Genomic DNA, 7,444 nt, shown 5'->3' with positions numbered 1-7,444 from the left:
CCACCAGACAAAAGGAGATTCAAGAGCACGCGCTTACTGGATATCGCAGCGGATATTGTATCTCCGACCACCGAGGCCTAGTGGAGGGTGCGCTTCTGGCGCTTGGGGACTTCCTAAAAAAGATACGGTCTTGCCAGGCGTAAAACCTCCCTCCTCTTGATGGGAGATAGACACGTCTAAAGCGAAAATGCAGAACAGTTAGAACCTCCGAGTGTGGGTATTTCGTAGTCCAAAGGGAATATGGCCTACGGTTTAAGCGATATGTCTGTTTTTTTTTTTTTTGTTTTTTTTTATAAGGATAGTATGGTTTGTATGCCATATGCCTGCTCCTTCCTTTTATATATGTGTACTATACACTAATATACCATTTGAAGCAAAGCTAATCCTCACACAAAACATATTTTCCTGACACCCGCTTAGCCCTTTTTTTTATGATTTTATCTAACGGGTAACTTTGGCGTGCCCCTTCAAAAACAGGACAAACAGCCAAACGCACTAAACCGTCTCATATTACAAATTCATTGAGATTTCTATTTAGGCTGCAACAGATAATTATCTTTGTTTGCATTATCGTAACCATTTCGTACTTTTTTCCGAGTCTAAATGCATGCAAAATATCCTAAGGAGTATGGTCTACTTTTAAATCAGGTAAAAAAAAAAAAGAAAAAAAAAAGAAGAAGAAGAAGAAGAAGAAGAAGAGAAGGTTCTGAACGGTATGGCGCTTTTATCTCAAGCAGTTTCGGAAAACATTCGGTGACCAACACTCGCTAGAAGGCAACGTAGGAAATCTACTGATCGTGAATTTTATTTTCAAGGTCCATCAATACCGACAAATACAGTATAACTTTTCGCTAACTGGATTTCTTCATGGAGACTTAAAAACAAGAACAAGAAATCCAGTTAGATTTCCTGTTCCATAATCCAGTTAACGAAAAGTTAGTTGTTTTTTTTTTCTTGAAACTATCATAAGTATAATAAGGAGAAGTGCGACAGGTTCAGAAATAAGTAGGAAGTAACAGGAGAATCTGAAGAGGGTTGAAAATATGCCAATTGAAGGTGGGCGACGTAAATTTCCAGGTTAAAAGCCGAGATGAGATATGACAATGCATAATAAGAAAATAACAAACAAAAATTGATAAGCTAAAAAAAAAAATAAAAAAATACATGCCGAAACCCGGGATCGAACCAGGGACCTTTAGATCTTCAGTCTAACGCTCTCCCAACTGAGCTATTTCGGCACACAGGTCTCGAGCTCTCGAATGCTCCAGCGACATATCGTATGTCGCTCGAGACTCGAGTTTTCTGATTCACATGTCGGGCTCAATCGCGACTTTCGTCTGCGGACCGTGTATCACGTGACCGGCACGTCACCGCTTCCTGCAATCCGCGCCTCGTTCGCGGACGCGAAGACTGAAAAAAATTGGTTTGCTCTTTATGTTTATACAGCCTTGATGGAGATGCGCCTCAACGGGTAATCGGTCTCTTAGCTGTAGATGAGAAATTTAGCCAGTGCGGTACAACCGCTAACCTGGGGTTTTTAACGTGCATCACGCAGTAGTGATCACACGAACGCGTGCCGGTACGAAACTCATCCAGATCGAAACGGGCGGGGATCGAACCCAGGAGGTTCCCAGCGCAAGCTTTCGCTCCACACTCCGAGCTGAGACGCGTTAGCCCACTCGGCCACTTCCTCCCTTCGCGAAGACTGATAAATTCGAGCGCCTTTTCACTCGCGGATCTTTGGCGCGAGATTGAGTTGAAAAGCGTTTAGTCTGGCAACAATACAAGGTTCTTTATTACTTTTTTATTATTATATTTTTCTTCTTTTTGTGTGTGTGTGTGCACGAGAGCGAAGTGCTTTAAGGCATCTCCAAACGCCGCTCCGTGAGCCCAGAACTTCGTCGCTTCCACACCGAAGCCTTCTCAAGCAAAACCATGCCTGTGACACTGTCATGCCTTGGGTTAGGAAAGCTATAAGGCGCTTCACGGGAAGCCTATCACAGTGTTTTGTCTCGATCTGTACGTAACAGCGGCGTACGATTCTTTATCGCGGTAGCAAACGTCGATTTCTCTCTTGGACAACGACGCCACGGAGCGATCTTGGAGTTTCGCGGCACTCTGAGGTGGCGAACAGGTTCGGTCCGTCCTCGCTGGCGTCTGCTCGTCGTCTCCCTCGTGTGGATGCACCTGGGAGACGGACGAATCACGGACACGTCGTCACGTGATCAATCCGTCCGCGGATCAGTTTGTCGTGTGAATCGGCTAAATGAGGCTAGAAGCTCCGCCTCCAGCGCGAGCTCGCTGGCTTCCGCAGTGCTTTGGTTGTGTGTGCCTGCGCGTTCACACTTGTGTTAGCAACGGTAGAAAGCTCGTGCTGAAGGCGGAGCTTCTAGTCTCAGTTTAAAGTATGAACGCTGTACGTCTTTGAAAAAAGGCTGCGTCATTCGAAAAGTTGACCAAATTAGGAAGAAAGACTAAGCCAACAACTGTAATCGAATTGCAAAAACAAATCCAACTTATTTCAAGTAATTAAAAAATATATATCAGTTTTGCATGCAATCCACCATAAAGCTGCATCTAGGTGTTCAATTTGTTTAACCCCTTGAATCAATTAAAAGCCTTTCAAACTTTTTTTAAAATAATATAATAATGCGAAAGGCAAGAAAAATACGCAAGGCCAGAATTATTTTGTCTCCCTTCTCTGTGTCAGCTCATTCAAACGTGAAAACAATAAATAGCAATGGTCGTTGTTTCTTTTTTGTTTATTTGACACACACAAAAAAAATTGAAGCTATTTAAGAAACAAATATAATTTTTTAAGTTTGGATTGCGGTAACATTTTCGTTCCGTATTTTCAAAAATTTGCGCAATTAAACCAAATCGATCAATTATATTATTGGGCTCCACCCACTCGCTCCGGGCAGCGTAGTTGGGCCTAAAATATGGCGATCAACAAATGTAAAAACGCGGGTGAAGCGATTTTTTTCTTCATACATTACATTACATTACATTACATTACAGACTTCGTGGTTGATTAACAAAACCATGAAATGTACCGGAGTTCGAGTTTTACGAATTGAACACCATGCAGTGGGACAATAAGCACATTATAACAAAGGGAACACGATCCAGACACATTATTTCAGTTTACCGTATTTCACATTTCCTTTCATTACCAAATGGAAGATTCTCATACGTATCTACGACGACCTCTTAAATATTAAAAATCAATCCAACGCACTTCTAACTCCATAGGCGCGCAGAAGGAGAAAGACAAAACGCTACCACGGCGCTGCATACCTTCCTAACTCCCTGTCAGGCTGCCTCCTATGAAATCCTAAAAGAATACTTCGATGTTTCGTAATGATCATTCGAAACCACAGAAGAAGTATATGTCTAACCCCGCTGGCTTCTAGTTAGTAACGGTCGCACTACGTTTCGTTCGGAGCTGATAAGAGGTCACGCCGCAAACCGCTCGACTTGGGGCGCTACTCCCCAGAATAACTTACACGGTACAATCAAGAGGCTGCGCTGCCACCACTCCCCGCAGCACCGGCGCTCAGAGAGCCGGCTCTTTCGAGCGCTTCCCACGAGCCACCATTTGTCACGAGATCGGCAACGCCTCGAAGGCGCCCTGTTGACGTCTCCGGATTAGCGCCCTCTTCACCGCGCAGTGCCGCCCCCCTCGCGTAACAACACTCGAACGAAAAAAAAGAAAGAATACTGGCAGCAGCGACGAGATTACTGCGTCAATTCGAAGCGGCGAACATCGCGGGAGAGCAATAAAAACGGATCGAGCGAGTTGAGGGGAGTGAAAAGCCATTTCGACGCCTCCCACGATCGCCCCACTAGAGCAAAACGTGCAGTCGGCCGGTCCGAGGTGCCTGGTGAGGCCTGGATGCGAAAAATCCGGTCGCAGCCGCGTGCAGTGGCTCCCAACGTGGTCGGCGACGTCTTCCAAGATGTGTGGCGACCGCGAGGGCAGTGCGGTGGGAAAGTATACCGGTGTATCTCGGTACACCAAATCTGTCTCCCACCGCGAACACGCTATCTCCATGCGCTCTCTCTCGGCCTGGCCGTACAAACCGAGCAGCTTCGCGACACGGACCGGCTCCGGATTTTGTTGGACAGCTCTAGAGGGCGCCCCTCTGGCTCCCCCGCGTAGTTTACGTTGGACCGCGGCGGCCGCCAGGAGCCATCGCTGCCATGCAATCCAGCGGTGTGAACGTATACCACGTGACCACGCACCCCGCGCGTCACTGTGCGTCCTTACCGAAGGTCACGTGACACTGGCGAAGCATCGTGGCGTCCACTTTGGTCCATCGTAGAGGGAAACGGAGGATAGCTCGCTCGGGTCGCAGGTGCGAAATGGAAATTTCCAGTTGCGTCAAGAGAAAATTGGCTTCTCGTTGTTGTGTTTTCTGGTAGGGGGTTTCCGTCAAGGTTTGACGACTTATCGTAGGTTTGTATGGGAGGGAGAGATACCTGACTTAGCGAATGGGCCATCATTCTTCTTTGAAAGATGTTCGACAGGCGGCACTGATCCTCGTAGCACGACTCGATCGTACAGCACGAATGCCGCCGCGTCTGTTGATGCGCGTTATGCGAAGTCCTGCCAAAGACACGACAGAAACTTAACCAAGATAACGGAGTTTTGCGCAATGCCTCCGTGACACAAACACCCACGCAAAAAAAAAAAAAAAAAAAAAAAAAAAAATTCGCTTCCCAGCCTTGCGCTCGCGCCTTTTACAAAGTCTGCAAGAATGGCATCCCGCAACTTTCGTCCCGTGCTCAAAAATACGCGTGCAACCGCAGGTACTTGCCTTCCCTCTCCCTTCTTCGTTATGACCTCTGCTCTCGCCTACAGTCACTGACAGAATGAGAGCGGCAGGATGCCTCTTTTGAATATCCGGCCTCAGGCACGCGCTCGATGCCTTCCGTCGTGCTTCAGCCGCGCATGCACTCTCGAAGCTCACGAGACGCCGAAGCGTTGTCGAAGGTAGGAAGCTCGCGCTGCAGGCGAGAAGGACCGCCCTGCCGTTCTCATCCTGCCAGTGACTAGAGGAGAAATCGGGAGTTTGTTTTGCAAATCGTGGAATTCCTAGGCCTATCTCCCGAGCAAATGCGGGTTCATTCCACCTTTTTAGGAAATCACCGGTTTGAGATTTTTGGGCAGAGAACACGCGTCCACATTAAGAGTGCTCTCACGAGATCTCGCTTGAAAGCATGCCATGGTCGCTCGTGAATCCATAGAACGCAAACGTATGTTTTCATACCAGAAATTCTGGAACCATGATTTCTAAAGAGGTGCCAGAGAATAGTGCGAAAAATAACAAACGCACAAAAAGAAGTATTTGTGCAAGGTTTGTTACGTTTTTGATACTGTAGTCGTCGCTATTTGTGAATCTAAAAGGTCCAGCTAGTGACGCCCTCTTAGTGTGAAGGCGGGCGTGCGTGTTCTTTAGAAGTAAAGGGAGTTTTTCACGAGCAGCCGTCGGTGTCGGGTGTCTTTTACTGAGCAGCCTCACAGGGTTTGAGAGGCAGGCTCCGAACCCTACTACCAAAACGGGAAAGCCGGATACATGAGCAGACCGGTCCGAGGATCTCGGGGAGCTAATGTCCACCCCTCCCAGCGGCTATTTTTTTTTTTTTATGCTATTTAGACTTTAACTGGCTCATTCGGAAAGTAGCTCACTGAGATGGGGTTCAGGTACGTCCAAATGCATACCTTTACGAAAATATGTGGTGCCCCCAGCGTCTGCTTTACGCACTCTGACGTTCAGATGTACGGAACGCGAAATTATCCAAGAAGCGAAGGCGAAGTTGGTTTAACAGTTGGTGATTTCAGAACGCGGAGATGGCGGAAGGAAAGCGAGAACAAAGTGACGACCTTTTCCGGTCGCTTAAAGGGCTACTCCACCGATTTTGTCATTGTCTCCGATTTGCTTGAAATTTTGCTAAACTAACCAACAAACATCGCGAAAATAGTATCCCAAATATTAGGTCAAAATATTGTTTTTTCGCAAAGTTATTGAATTTACAGTTTTGGTCCTCACCGTGTTTTTCAAGCTCGAAGTCTCTACTGGCAACAGTGAAAAAGTGACGTCAGTGGAAGGCAGGGGTTCACTCTTTGGGCTGTAAATTTTGTTTTAAACTGATTCGAAGCAGTTTCATGGTGTCAAATGAATGCTTGGGAAGCTCGCTGCAGTACCCGCGCTCCAGCACGGAGCAAATGATCGGCATATTCTATTTTTTGGCTGCTTGCTCGACTGGCAAGCCTGCCTGCCGCTGACGTCACGGCCCTGAAAAGCGCGCGTATATTTGAATGTTGGTTTTTGCATCATTTTCATTTGCCGATTTCGCAATAACTATTATGAATTTCGCGATTCTAAATAGCATACCGGAGAGAGTAACGGCCGGGGAGTCAGAAAATATAGTTAGTTGAGGTAGCTCAAAAAATCGGTGGAGTACCCCTTTAATGTCTGCGTGTGCCACGATAAGAAAGAACGAATTGTGCCGCTACCAGGATATACGAAGCGTTCGAGCCGGCACGAGCATACATCCCAACAGCCCCACAATTCCCCTCGTCGCACAGACTTCTGGGATTTTCAGGACTGGTCTGTTGGAACAAGACCGCAAAGTAGTCGTTGAATAAGACAGAGAGCGAACAACGACGCGCTTTGGTGGGCTGCAAGCAATCCGTAAACCGGTCGAGAGCGGAGAGATCATTCACCAAGGGCCGGCTACGGTAAATGCTGCATGGTAGCGTCCGGAATGCTCACTCTCGTTTCACCGTTTTTTGACCCTACCTACACGTAAAAGTAATCACGTACAGCTTTCAACCACCTAAAAAAAAAAAATAATTTGTTGTGCACATATTTTCAGATCGAAAAACGATAGAAAGAATTTCCAAGTTGCGTGTTTTGTTCCCTGTGCGTTTTGTTTTCAACTCAACCTGCAATGCATCCTCCCGCTCTCTGTAATCATATTCTGGAAACTCTTGCAGCGACGTCTGAAACGAACAGCAAAGAGACTGAACGCTACCGTGGTCCGGTCGTTTCTCAAAAAATTTTCAACGAGACACAAAAAAATATCAAAATAAAACTATAAGGTGTTTTCCTTTTTTACCGGCGTGTTAGCAGAGCCAGAAACCAGTTACACCGCGAACTCCCACCCGCATGTTCCTCATCGCCGTACCCAAAGTGTGCAACGTATATTTATATAACATACGTTGCACACTTTTTTTTCTTCTTTCACATTACCCGAAAAACACTAATGGATTCGCAGAACCGCGCGAGAGTAAGCATTTTCGGACTGACAACGTTCCATTTCTTTGGCGTTATCTGGGCAGTGGTTCTTTTTCCTTCGCCTCTTCCGGTTACAAAGCGCAGACCCCCGAAAGACCGACAACTCATAAAAAAAGGGGAAAAAAATGTAAGGGCAC

General features: G+C 46.6%; 1 non-coding gene across 1 annotated transcript; it reads right to left on the bottom strand.

Annotated features, from left to right (window-relative positions):
* Window positions 1-1,165: 1,165 nt before the first annotated feature.
* On the bottom strand, window positions 1,166-1,238 carry Trnaf-gaa. Its single transcript has one exon. It is a non-coding gene; the product is annotated as a tRNA-Phe (tRNA).
* Between the last annotated feature and the right edge of the window lie 6,206 nt (window positions 1,239-7,444).

The sequence above is a fragment of the Ixodes scapularis genome, unplaced genomic scaffold (genome assembly GCF_016920785.2).
Source record: "Ixodes scapularis isolate PalLabHiFi unplaced genomic scaffold, ASM1692078v2 PGA_scaffold0__279_contigs__length_252992795, whole genome shotgun sequence".
NCBI classification, from domain to species: Eukaryota; Metazoa; Arthropoda; class Arachnida; order Ixodida; family Ixodidae; genus Ixodes; species Ixodes scapularis.
Note: the sequence above shows the minus strand (reverse complement) of the source record. Positions and strands in the feature narration are given on the sequence as shown.